Here is a 16,048-nt window from a genome sequence, read left to right as displayed (position 1 = left end):
CGAAAACAGATTTAAAATACGATCAGAAAAATGCAACGTTTGTTGAGCGTAACAATTACAGTTAGGTATAATATTATCGATTTCTTCTCTTCAAAACAGCTCTATATAGTACGATATACCTATGTACCTATATTTTATTATGTTGCGTTTGGTAAATCGAAAATAATCACACGGTTTTGTTGTTTTGTTAATGATGAGAATTTTTTGGAACTCGGACGCGTTTAAACTGTTGTTTATTATAAGCTCTCCCGATGTTAATGAACTGTCCCAAGTTTACTTCACTATACTACTTTAAGAGTATATTATTATGTAAACCTTTTCGAGTCTGAATAATTTCGTTTGTAATATCTTTTCAGTTGTGAGCTATTCTATTATAGTTATAGTTGAGATTCTTATAAAATAAAAATAATATCATAGATTAAATTAAATATACATTTAAATTTATTTTTATATATAATACTATAAACAATGAATATATAAATAATAATAAATATTTATAGTGAAAATTATTGATCACAGTGTCATTACCATTGGGAGAGTTTATCATACATTGGAAGAGCTTGCCTCCATCCAGCCAGTTTAAATACTTTGCAGCTGCTTATCAATTCCACCTCGTATGATGTATTCAAAGAGATTTGAACGATCGAATATTTTACTATTATATACTTTATACAAAACGGCTGAGTAAAAGTTAAAATAATGATAATAACATAATACATAATTTAGGTTTTGTGTTACAAGTCGAACGGTAGTCGTAACGGAGTTTATCCGTTTACGTATACATATATACATTATATGAAAATAATAATTGCCGGCTGTCGGCCGCAGTGACGGAACAGTGACGCGCGTCTTTTTTAAAACCTTCTCCGTGTCATATTCATCGATTGTCTGCTTAAACACAATAATAACAATATAATAATAATATAACATGTACATCGAGCGTGGGCGTCTCGTTGTGAAGACCGAATATTAATTCCGGAAACAGATTACAAAGGTCTTGCGAGTATAATATATATTATATAGGTAACCGACACATCAGCGGTTGACGGGACAGCGATTTAAAAATAATACCGAACAGTATAATATGTAATAACAATAAACAATATTATTATATTAAAGTATATACGCATCGTCACGATTCAAACTCCCAAATATATTTTTTTCCAAACAAATAATAATTTTTGCCACCAAATCATTTTGAAACACGATAAGACAAATATTATATAGTATTCATTTAAATGTTGCGATCAACTTGTATCTTCTATACTCTATATATAAGTTAGGTTTAAATTGTATGTAGTTTTCGAACTGATCATATCGGTGAAGATTGAAAATCATTGTGACGATAAAACAACATTTTTAGCGTCCGTCTTAAGAACATAAATCGATAAATTATCATTAATATTATATATATATACCTATATCACTAATAAACAACATAAATCTATTCAAAAATTCATTTTCAGACTTAGCAATATGTTTCTATTAAAAATGTAATACTCCGTTGAGTTATTTGTATTACCTATACTTAAACGTAAATAGTAAATAATTATATAATAATATTTTAAAATTGAAGCTACTTTGCTAAATATTTTATAAATCTGATTAAATAAAATGAATTGCCTACACGTGTATAAATATTTTATTTTATTACATTTATCAAGTTACGGTGATATTTCCATGACTATGCGTACGGTTTTAATACAAATCATCATGATAATAATAATATACTTGAAAACCACAATTAGTTTATTATCCACTAAAAATCCAATTTTTATTTTCGCTCTGACTCAAAACCAAAGAAAAAATTATCACTCGACATCTCGTTACCTCAATATCACTTTCTCACTAGACTCCAATACCTGCGACGAGTACTTACGCGACGATAATTATTCGGTTCCGAACGATCGTATAAGATTCGCGTGTGCTCGTCCCGGACTAGCACCTCGGGGCCGTAATAATAATATTTACAGCAGCACACACGGACAATGGACCGCGGCTCATTAATAAACAATCATTATGTATTTACGTGTTCATATACTCACGTGGACGGTTCGGCAGTCGATACACGGATAAGACGAGGAGAGGCTGCGGCGGCAATCGGCTCATTTTCCTTTGTACCTGCCGAGCGCATTGCGGGCGGCTACCGCGGTCTTGCCCGACCGATGATTTTTTTTTCCAATGCCTCATGGGTCATCAGTCTGAACAACGATGCCCCAGGGTCGTTTACTTGTTAATAATTTCGGACGCATAACAATATTTTTATCGTTAGTCAATTGTGTTATATTACAGCAGTAGGTATTCATTCAAACAAAAAGAACATAAATAAATCGATGTGAATAATAAATATCCTCGATCGCTCCATCTTAATTTTTCATTTCCATACAGAAATTGGATTCTTACAAGGGTTAACACCTACCTGAATACACGCAGTGATTATACACCATATTATTATTATTATAAAATTATAAATTTCTATTTAAGTTACGTTTTTATTTAATCATACATTTGTTTTTGTTTAATAATAAACAGTAATCATAATTAAAAATATTGCTTCCCTGCCGAGATTCTGCCCCTGTATAATATTTATAATATTGTTTACAGAATATTATATTAGATTAAATCTCCTATGAAAATAATTAATAATTATATCAAACGCTTGGTTTCATTTAAATTTTAAATTATTTTTTTCAAAATCTCCGAGGAAAAAAATGTCATTAATAAAACAGCAGGTGTGGCCTATACATATATTACATAATTATTACAATTTGGTATTTTATAACACAATTGAATGTAGTATTAGTTAGTATTATAATAAGTTATAAGTTATGAACTAATTCTGATTTATTATCAGTTATTCGTGTGGTTCGATAAAAGCTATCATACTTTATTAACATAATATTTAAAATAACTGGTTATTTTGTAACATATTTCATATTGAAAATAAGTAACATTAATTTGTTGTTTTCATTTTTATAATATTCTATAGATCTGGATGAAAATAGAAGATATAATATACATGGTTGAAAATTAACTTAAAAAAACTGCATGCAATATTTTTCACTTTCCAACACTTTAAAATGTAGATGGGTAAATATTTTTTAAGCTTAATTGAATTTTATATTTTTAGAATTAATCCCCCCGATACTGGATTTCACTATAAAGAGTCAACAAAAAAATCCTTAGGCATAATAACAATCAGTATTCTGATTTTGATCAATTCAACGTCGCGTCGAAAATATTTTGGTAAAACAAAATATTTTGCAAAGTTAATAAAAATGTGAGAATGCGATTCACCGATTTGGCGGGCTAATAACATACAAATATTTATTAAATTATAAATCAGTTTTCCATTATCATAATATCATCACAGTAAAAATATGCAAAAAAAAAGTCTAATCTGGCATATGCACTTATAAATCTACTTATACTTTATAGATATATAATCTCACATAAATTAATTAAAAACATATCTAATCAATATTTTTATTTGGTCATTAAGTATAATCAGACTGAAAATTATAATACAATAATAAATAGTCTGTGAAATATTTTTATAAAATAAATGTATTTTGTGTGCCCGCATACTAGAATGTAACATTATAAGATTTTGATTTATGGGAGGGGATTAATTTGATAAATATATTAAAATTATTAGAATCAGGAAAAAAATTAATTCAATTTTTAGTTGTGTTTGTTTTTATTGAACAATTTATCACTCACTAAAAAAGAATCTTTTCCTTCATGTTTTTAACTTGAATTAAAAATCAGAGTTTACGTTTAACGTTTTAAAGTTTTGTGTAAATTTAGTACGTTAAAAATGAATGCAATAGGATGACGTATTGAATCACTAGGTTTGTTGAGCATGTCTAGTGACTACTTAAGAACCGCTCAAATTTAGTGTACTATTTCGTTTTAATTTTCGATCAGATTTTGCAATCCGAGTTCAAAATACAACACAAGCCATATTATATTTAACACAATATAATATTAAATATAGTTTGATTATATCAGGTAAGACACATCATCGCGGCATATTACATATTATTGCATTAATGATATTGTTGTAAACAAATTGATGCGAGTATACAATAAAGAGTGTGTGTGCTTAGGATGAACTATTTTATGATAATACGTGCGCGATATTATTATTATTATTATTATATCGTAACTGCAGTGCGTCGGATTCGCGTCCCTCTTCGACGCTTAAAATGATAACAATATTCGGGCAATAACGACGAAAAAAAATATCCACCGTGTATAGTGTTTGCGTCTACCCCGCTCGGAAGTATATAAAACCGTTTTGTCCGCGAAATAGAATAATATATACACTATGGTACACTATACAATAGTCGATGTAAAAGCGATAAAATCTATCAAAAAACTCTCCGGCAATTCCCGGACGCCGTAGTTGTTGTTTTTTCGCCTTCCTCGGTACAATAACACCCCAAGGGTCCGCTTGGCGAACTTGTAATAGACTATGTATATACTGGTGTGTGTGTGTGTGTGTGCAATGTGCATGTACATAACGCGTATTACGTTATATTATATAGGCGCGATATAGAGAGTGTGCAGTACACATGGGCAATAAAAACCGTGCGAGGAAGGTCGTATCGTACAACAATATAATACAGAGACGTTTTTGTCTTTTTGAATATCTGCGCTTTTTCCATCTCTCGGGCTCTCTCTCGGGTCTACCCCCCCTCCACGCCACATCCGCTCCTGTTGCTCGTCCTACTCTTCCGTATGCGATCTTTTGACGTCTATATAAGTGTCACCCAGGAGACCCAGCCGCGCGCTACTATGCAGTGGCAATTGCAGCCCGCCGCCGTCATTTAAGTTCGATCGGTCGACATTTGTTTGCTCAGATAATCGCACATATAGACTAACACACACATAAGCAGACACATACATACAAAATATTATATTATACCCTGCGAACAAATTGCGTTGTTCGAAAACTCTTGTATACACGCGGGTGTGCATGTATATAGATATTATTCCGTTATTTCCTCGTCCGTATACAATATATAATACGACCCAAAACACGAGAAACCGTCGCTAAAATGCACGCGTGTGTGTGTGTCGTCTTCGTCTAATCAGACATTCGCGCTCGAATCCCGCGGGATTTCTTCTTATATAACTGCAGATATTCACAGGAGAGGAAATACGCTGCAGCAGTCTAATGTTTGATCGCCGTCTGCAACACGATTTTTCATTGGCGTTTTGCATATGTTATCATATATGAAATACAATAAAACGTTCTGTAATAATTTATATATATAGTATATATACTTACATAAATATTTATATTTATTGTACTTTTTATGGCGACTCTAATAGTATAATGGTTATAGATTTGTAAACGACAAAAATGTTACATTACTGTAACGCGAATCAAAATGGCCGAGAATCTTTAATATAAAAGGTCGACATAGTGCGATGGATTCAATGCGAGAGAGAAAAAAAGCCAACAGAAACGAATGAAATTAAAATTGGAAATTCTAAATGAGAGTTAATTTATCAAGAACGCTAAGCCGTTGGCAATGAAGTATCGGTAGCTCGATTACCCCATCACTTAGGAATAAGCATCCTCGGTGAATCACCCCATGGAATATTTTATTAAAATGTATAAATAAGGGTACTTTTAAATTCCACTCGACATTGTGTACATGTATATTATTATATTGTACTTTAATAATTCGGAATTATTTATCATGTCGGTGATTGATCCAAATACCCGGGTAAATGCACAAAGACGAATGTTTATAATTATTTACGGGTTCGTCGTATTAAAAAACAATAAACTTTTGCAATAATTATCATAATATATTTTACATTATACGTAAAAATAAACAAATTTTTACTGCTTATGAATAAAAAAAAATTTACCCTTTTAAATTATTGTATTAATTAATTTGCGTGGAATATTTTTTTTATCCGCTTATTAAAGTATAAATTATGTAAAGAACGTAATTGTCATCTGACGAAACAAGTTATACGAATCTTTCAGTCTATACAATATAATGATATTATGTATATGGTAAATATATTTTAGTGGTGAACATGCACAACTCAATGACATGTCGAGTATACTTTATTTTTTATTTATGATGATATTATGGAGATAATTACACTCGATTTCTGTAGGTATATTTTATCATTTATATATTGTAGTTACGACTGCAATCAGGCCATATTAATAATATTATATTCGTGACGGATGAAACGGAGACATTGTTTCACTTATGTGCTACGACAATATCACTTTAGTATATTAGGTTTACATCATTCGAGTTGGTTTTACAGTGGCCGTTTCCAGACAAGACAGGGACGTAATTCAATTAAAAACAACTCGGCTAGACTTGCGACGAATATGACTAATCGATAAAGACTTATTTTATTCTTATAGGATTTAATGAAATCGATTGCAGGCCCCTCGGTGACAGTAAAGTTATTAAAAAACGATCTGGCGACACAGTCGGTAACATATGTGCGTTCGGAGAGTTTGAAATTAACAATACGTCAAAAGCAACCAATATTCATCCGTTCATACCGATGATGATAGCGATTAGCGGCACACACTGCGCACATGTATTATTGTTAATACGACGCGTATACTCAATCGGGTGACGGACACTCTCGTTCGGCAACACTTACAAGTTATTACTTATTATTATCATTATTCTCGGTCGATTCCATCACAATAATACTACAATTCATAAATATTCCGCCGTCGTCGTGATGATTCTCACACCGCCGGCTGCGGAAGGACCGTTTTGTACACGAAACATATCAATCATGCGACGTGCGGGCTTGTAGCCCGCGGAGTGGGTGTATAGTAGCACTGTTAAAAAGTCAATCGGATATTTCGGTGGACGACTTGCGATAGGGCGGCGGCGGTCGGGGGAAACCCTCGACGCGATCGCCACTATACAAATATACTCCCGTGCTGCAGGAGCCGCGCGGGGCTTCCTGTGTTCGATGTACATTATATTCCGGCGGCCGCGGTTATTGTTCGCCTATCCAACACGTATTACACCTGTCCATTGTACATAAAAGGCCGATTGTGTCCGAGTATTTATCGTACACGCAGTAGTGACTTCTTGTACGCACACACGCACACCGTAATATACAGCGTGTTTATATTGATCGGCACGCCCACTACAGATATATAATAATATTATTATTATATTATATACACCTATACAATCCCCTGCCGCGGACACAGTGACAATGGGTTATTTCATGGGAGCCGTCGCGCGGCGATAGACATGTAGTGAGAGCAACGAGTGTGTGCGCGAGAGAGAAAAATAGTGTGTGGATTGTCCGTGCGGCGATGACGATTGACGGAGAGAGGAAAAGAACCCACTTGAATAATCCGTTTTTGAGATCTTCATCACGCGCATTATAATATATATATATATATATATACGAGGAGGCTGCGACTCGGCTCTGCACTACGTATAGTGATAATAACAATAATCTACAACAGTAATAATAATAATAATAATAATAATAATAATAATAATATAACACCTCGCGCGAGATATCGTGACCATCGATTGATTGGTGTGCGCGCGGCAGGTGTCGAGACGGCGCGTCAAGTCCGCGACGGACGAACAGCGGTCTACCCCTCTACATATGTGCCCACAATATAATATTATTATGCCCAGGTCTATATATATATATATATATATTTATTCCCGACAAATAGTTTCCCGAGGTGTTGCGCGGTTCACACGCCGTCCGAATCCGCGTTTCTATCCGCCACGATATATCGTCCTAAACATTATTATATAATATCATATACAGTCAGGGCGATTCACTAAACAGCAATAATAGAAACTGCACATTATATTATAAAACTGCAGCAGTTCTATACAGGGAAATACAGGGAAGACTGCATTATTCTATAATATGAATGTAAAATAACATGACTGACGGCTCATTTAATGAGACGGGTTGAGGGTAAAAGTTGTAAAACTTTAACGACGCTTCGCGACACTTTTGAGTTTTGAGTGCACTTCGGTCGTCATTAGACGATTTCAATGACTGTGATATTTTTTTCCTGTTTTTCTGTTATTATATTTTATTAATTCGTCGCTAAAATGATTAATATCGAATAAAAAAGGGTTACGCCACTCGACCGTCGTCGCGGAGGAGATTTCGGGTCCGACCAAAGTTTCGGGGCGGTATCCGCGCGGTCGACGACGAACGGTCGGCGCGCGGTATACGGCAAACACTTCGATTTCAGGCCTGGTATCATTTATAGGCGCGCGCGGGGTGGTCCATCGCGATATGATTGATGTTCTTTTGCGCATTGAGCGTGTGCGTATAATGTGTGTGCGTGTGTATGTGTGTTCGTGAACTCGTGTTTGTTTTAAATATCGCCCAAGGAAGCGCAGCAGCCAAAGGTGTACTTCACGTGTACTCTTTCGCACGCGCGCGCGCACACACACACACATATGCCACGCAGCTCAATGGGAAAACCGAGGCAATTAATAACGGCGTGTGTGCGAAAAGACTCGGGTGAAATTTGTGGGGGGGAGGTGATGGTGAGTGGTGCGCCGCAGTGTTGTTTTTCGGCCCCGAAAGTGCCAGACAAGAGTTTTTGATCGGCAATCATTTATCATATCGCGTGAAAAACGACCGAAGAAACAAAAAGTGTGCGAGAGAGAATATAACATATATATATAATAATACGCGCCTAAGGTGCGCGCGTATATTACGGTACGCTGCAGAGGCATGTACGTATATATATATATATATATATAGGTAATGCGTATATATGTGTGTATAGCCGGTGTAAACGTTTTATAAAAGTTGAAGCGCGTCGACTCGGGCGGTCAGTCGTATGCGATACTGTATGTGCACGGGATGATTACTATATTTTTATTCCGTTCGCCGACCCGAGTATAAACTTTTAATCGTCCGGGGCGGCTTCGAGTTTCTTCACATAATATATTATATTATTGTGCAAGTTTTGCGGATAACGTTCGTCGAAACGGACACCAAAGAGTTTTGATATTATACGCTGCAAGTATAACGTCATACACCGCGGCAATCATCATCATTTCATCAACAACACTGCAAAAAGTGACGTTAATCGTCATCTGTATAATATATTGTACATCTACTGAGAAATAATTTAACAAAATGTAAAACCATTCGTATGTCGTACGCTCCACTACCGTATTATATGATGCACGCGAGAGACCGTGATTTTATATAGGTCATAATAATATATTAAAGCTATTATCTATAAAAGCCAACTCATGAGTTGACGCGTGTGAGTTTCGACCTTTTAGAAATCACATGAATTTATTTTTAGATATGGTGCTATTTTAATTCCTCATTAGATTGTTTATTAAAATATTAAGCTCTTTGAGTTCCATTATATTGTACTCGGTAGCACTACGGGATAAAAATAATAACGGTTTTACTTTAAAATATAAGTATTATTGTATATCAGATAAAAAAGAAAAAAAACATTAACCAGATGTGTTTATTATCGTCATTATATTTTATTTAAAACAGTTATTCGGTTATTATGTATTATGAAATGTAACAAAAAATAATTGTTTTGATTCGTATAACGCGGTGACGCAGCGTGTGAGAGAGGGACAGAGGAAGAGAAACTAATTTGCTTAACAGTTGTATATAAATACAGAAAATATAATAATCGTGTTTTCGATATATACGACCGTTGTTAACGACCAGTTTTTTGTGAGCCGCAGTTGCCTTTGAACGCATAAAAACGAGTACCCCTCAATATCGTCGATTCGTTTTATGGTGTTTAAATTAAAAAATGGATAAAAAAATACAGACCCGTAGACTGTATATATAGTATGATAGATGATATAAACTAATTCAATTTAAATTTTATTGTTATTATCGCCACCAAACGTACGTATACTGTATAGCATAATATACAATATACATAATATCATAATATACATATATATGCATTATTCTATACGTAATATATTTTGTATTGTACACCCGGACGAGAGAAGACAAGACTATATATATGATACTATTTCATACAATATAATAATATTATATTCGAAAACTTCTAACGAAATGTGCGGGCGAGTATAATATGTAATACGTATTGTCCTTTAGTTTATCCACAGATTTAAACCTATACAGTATATTCTTACAAACATACACGCGTCACTTCATATTTGCTTCAGCATGAAAAAAATTATGGATTGATAAACCGTGTTATAAATTATGCATAGGCGTAAGAGGAGAAATCCGTATAACGTTTATTATATATTATGTAACAATTTATACACGGTGTGTTTTTATGTTATTATTTTTCTCATTCCTATTATTATTATACAATATCCCGTTTAACCCCCTCAGGTTTTCCAATAAAACGCACGTTTTCTCCCCGAAAATATTGTATTATTATTATCATACACACACAAATAATAATATGTGAGTGTATGTGTGCGCGCTGTACAAAACATATTAATATACGAGCGGCTGCAGCAACAGGTTTTCGGATATAGACGGATTGAATATTCGACGGGGAAAAAATAATAAACAAAAAATACGACAGTGAAATATAATAATTTAATACCTATATACGTTATTATATCGTGGGGTGCGAGTGACGTGCCGAAAATCGTTTCCCGATACGGTGTGCGCGGCGTCCGGATCAGCCAGCGGTGTGCAACACGGGAAATATGGTGCTCATTAACTGGTATATGTTTTTCGTCGTTTTAAAACACGTTGCGTAGTCGTCGTCGTAATAATAATAATAATAATAATAATAATATAGACGTCACGGGACACCGTGTATAATTATCAAGGGTTCCCCTGCATCAATGACTGTAATATATATGCGCGGCGGTCCAATGGTTCGGAACGTGTTCGTTTTTCGGGAAAAATGTATTAAAATATGATGTTATACGGTCGCACACATCAGACGGAAGAGAGAAAAAAAGACGTTTACAGACGTCGTTTGAGACTAATAACATGATACATATTATGGCGAGGACGCAAACGTACTATTGCTGTGAGAAAACGACGTATAGTCATCGCGGACTTTCGACATCCGTGAATTATTTTTGGCCGCGAGTTGAATTTTTCAGATAGGAGTACTCTCGATTTCTATTTTCGTCGAAGCGATTTTTAAATAGTGAAATTGTGAGAGGTGCAGGTGAGTAATCAGTGATATAAAGTAGAGATGTCTGCGATTAGCCATATTTGTGAGTTTGTAACGTGGTAGTGCGGTACTTTTATACTATAAATGATTGGATAACTTGTAAGTCAAAAATTCAAAACAGAACAAACTTATAATAATATATTAAGTTTAAGAATAAATCTTAATGGCTTGTTTTTTGATCTTTAAAGCTTGAATAATTCAGAAAATATAGCTGAAAGTTGGTTCATGAAACGAACAAGTGGTGGAAATTATCCATTTTAATCACTTAATTTTATATTATTCATTATGTTTATGTTATATTATTTTGTCTATCTGATCACTATGTTAACACTCATAATATGCCTTTGACGATGTGAACAACCACTATGTTATTTAACGAACGATTGAGGATTTGATTGAACTATTTCATAGCAGATCGAACGTGAATAGTGCAAGATTTGAGTAAATCCTGCATTCGTCGATAGTTTAAGTATAAAATAATTATCACTATATTTATATTGAAGTCGAACGAGCATTTTTTTTCTCAATAAAAATTAGGTAATGACGAAATGAACACGTCTGTACCGTATAAGTCTTAAATCAATCTGTGGCGTATTCAATATATATATATATATATATATATATAAAATACATAAAATCGATTTCGACAATAAAACGACCGTTCTGGTAACCGTGGTTTAATGGAATATACTGTATACAAATATACAATGCTATCAAACAAGTCGGTTACTACTTACTATCAATGCTATATATATTTTATTACTATATGATATTGTCATATGGAATTAATTGTTTTCGATGTATACTTTTATAATATAATATTTATTATACCTGGTTGTTTTTAATACTGTCCGTAAAAACGTCAGATGAGAAATAGTCGGCATTTACGATCATGGACACCGTAGTATATAATATATAGGTACCTAATACATAATATTATTATACACTCCGCGTCAATCAATCGAATTCCTTAAACTTTATATACACCTTAATATATTATATTATTATGTAGCTAGAAAACAATTTTATACGAGGAGGTTTGTGGTCGCACGCTTTTTAGTTTTTTCATTTTTTTCGACTAAAGGTTTTTCAGCAGAGACTAATACAAACGATTTCGTACATTTTAAAAATATTTATTATTATTATTATTTTTTTTTTGTAAAACTTGGTCGGCTGCACGCGTGTGACCAGATGATGGTGCATCTGCAGCCGTCGTCGGGACGACAATAATGCTGTATATAAGTTCTGCAACCATAATATCGTCCTAATCATCATCATCATCTGCAGTCACGGCGTGGATCTATATGAGCGGGCGGGATCGAACCACCCGTAAAGTGATTTATCGGATACCAACGTCGGCACACATCTGCGGAGAAATCGTACACCGGAAAATGGCGATCGATACAACGTCACGTGCGAGTTGACGGCAGTGTATATAATATGTAGGTATATATAGGAAGTACACGCGATATTTTATAATAATAATAATATTTTATACTCTAACAGTGGTGGTATCGTAAGTATATATGATGTATATGTATACATACTGTAATACTTAGAAACGAGAGATTAAAGGGTTCTTTGACTTTTTCAGAGGAAACGTTGAATATTAGATACCTATATATATATATTGTGCACGTCTCTGGCAGAGGGGGCCAGTGGCCTCTGCACCGAATCTATAATGCGCGCGCTCGGTAGCCGCCACTGAACGAGTACACATATATCGTCCTTGGATACTGCAGCCGCGTATAATGCATACACGCCGAGGAGCGCACATAATATATTATTATTTTATATATAAAATATATATCATTAAACACGAGATAGCGGTAGAGCATTAATCATCGATTTCCGATGAAGTCCATTGAACGACGGCGGCGGTGGAATTATCTAACGACTCGGCGGCGAGCGTATTACAATATATATGTTATATACGGTCGGACGGCGGGTGCCGCAGTGAGTATATACTATATAGCACTACTAATCAATCATCGGGATCGCCCGAGCCGAACGACGACAAATCATTTTCGTATTAAAAATCTCTTATTCCCATTCAATTGCCGCCGATCATCGACAATAGACATACCAGCTATTCTCCGCCGCACCTAACTATATACGTAAAATACGGGCGGGTAGTATCTACGTAACGCACCGGTGACGAGACGGTTTTTTATTTTTTCATCATTTTTCATTTTAGTTCACAACCGAGCAACAGTTTCGAAATAAAACAATGCACGTACCGCTACTGCAGGTACCACACATGCAACTACACTATAACTGCAACGACGACGGTAATAATATAATAACAGTTGATTCTATAAAATATGCGATTATATGGCGCCTATCCGGTGATTTTGATTCGAATTTAAATAATTTTTTATTATTATTTTTTTTTAGATTTTAGTACCTTTGAATAATGATCAAATACCGATGATATCTATACAGTTATATAGGTATATCAGTTTATGTGTCCCGATCAACAGAGAACGAGCTGGTATTCCTATAAACAGCTATAGTGTTGTTAATAGTTTATTTATTAATTTTATAATATGGAATTCCGTTTAATAAAAATCCAATAAAACTCGATTGGAGGGCTTATAGGCTATAATGACGGTATTTCTATGGTAGATTTAATCGAGGTACATGTATATGGTATAACACGTCTTTATTTCTATATTATGGTATTAGAACATACACATACGGCAGCAATAACAGTTTTGAAATGAGAAAATACTGTATTATTTTTTAACGTCTGAAATAAAAGACGCATTAAACAATAAATAGTACAATTGTTTTGATTCATCGTACTTAAACTCCAGTATACGATAATATACAAATATTGTATCATATTAATTAGTAACAGAATTACGAAGAAAATTTAAATGCTATATTTGACCCTATACAAGCAAATACTTACATATAGTGTAATGTATTATATCATTGATTAAATATAACATACCGTATAGAAAAAATAAATTATAATACATATTTTTAAACTGTGTGTTTCATTTTTATCATAAATATCTTTCGATCGTGTAAAAATAAATCATTCGATCGCTGTCGTTCTAACAAAACGAACAACGTAATAATGCAAATTTAATACCCACAAAAATATAGTTACAACAATATTAAGCGTATCAATCATCATAGAATTTCCATTAATAACATTATTTCGAATATTGTGATCGTCTCGTTAGTTTACCTTATTACAGTATATATTTTAGAAATAATATAAAAACCGTTATTCAAATCATTTCACACCGATCATTTCGTGTTTCACGTGTCACACACGTTGTGACTAAGTTAAACCAGACAATATTCGACCCATAACGATGCTATAGCCTCTATTATAACAATAATATAGTGTTTAAGGTTTCAACATCTTGTTCTGCGTTTAGTGCGTATTAAACAGTGGCGAAGTCACGGATGTCAAAAATAGTGAAGAGGTTAAGACCTTCTAAAAACCTACAAAAATAGTAAGGATCTAATTTCAGCCGCTGTCCGATAAAATACAGTATAATTTCTAATCTTAACGCCAAAACTATACATCTATATAAATATCAATTAGGTACATATCACGTCTTGTCAATCTCATAACACAAGAAATGTCAATTTTATACTTTAAGTATTTCGAGAGTAAAAATAGTATTAGTGGTCATGTGAATACTTGTATATATATTTAGAGAGAAAGCAAAGAGAGTCACTTTCATGGTCCACTCCTAGAAAATCAACGATTGTCACGTACGTGACACCGTCATCGTATCCCGCAGTAACGTTTTACGTCAGACGCGCTATGACCCTTTGTAGCCTTTACGATGAAAAGAAAGGACGGGTAGCGCGAGGATACACAGCAGAATCCTAATTCTGCAAGACCAAACGCCGGCAGCGGGTCGTTTTCGCCACCGTGATTACATTGTGGAATTGTCGAGGTGCAGCCGGGTGAAGTAGAGGCGGTTGTCGTTAAAATTTATATGGCAAAAATTAGGAACAAAAATGTTATTAAAGGTGAAAAAGATGAAGAAAAATAAATAAAACTGCCGAACGGCCGCCGTCGTTACCACCGCTGTCGGTTGTATATATGTATCCTCGGTGTAAATAATTCAACCGGATTTCTCGGTACGCAGCATCGGTCCAGGCGCAAATATCCGGAACTCGGTGGAACTCACATACTTAATCCTCTTACGAAAAATATTTGGCGGCATTATTAAAATATTTATACACACCCGACGGGGGTTTTCGCCAATTAAACACTTAACCGGCAGTTGCGCGCCGGCAAAGTTTATAAGACGGAGTTTTTCCAAAGGCAACAATTAAACGTCTGTACAAAGAGAGCGAGATAAAGCGAGTGTGCGAGAGAGATAGACTGAGAGAGAATGAGTGCGAGAGAAAGATCCCGCCCCTATACTACGTACCGCCAAGCGACTATATATAAACGTACATATACCTCTTTGGCGGCAGCGGTGGAATAGGATGCATTTACATCGGAAGCGTTTTCCTTAATGATTTGCATACAAACGGCGCAAAAAGAGTATGTAAATTTCGGTCTACGTTTGAATATTTCCATTTTTTCCCTCTTCCTCCGCGCATACGCCAAAGTGATTATACACAATATTATTATATATCACAAGAATGAAAAAGAAGACGGAATAAACGCGTTTCACTCGCGCGCGCGTAACAGCTGATGTCGTGTATATATTCATTTCGAACGGACTGATATAATTTTACGCTATCGTTTACAATATACATATATATATATATATATGAAATTATAGACTGCAAAAACGGCTGACTTCAAATAATTTAACGTATCCCGCGCACAGCATTACTATATCGCCACATAGAGCGTCTGCTGCACTTCGTGAGAGC

This window comes from Rhopalosiphum padi, chromosome 1 (assembly GCF_020882245.1).
Source record: "Rhopalosiphum padi isolate XX-2018 chromosome 1, ASM2088224v1, whole genome shotgun sequence".
NCBI lineage: Eukaryota > Metazoa > Arthropoda > Insecta > Hemiptera > Aphididae > Rhopalosiphum > Rhopalosiphum padi.
Note: the sequence above shows the minus strand (reverse complement) of the source record.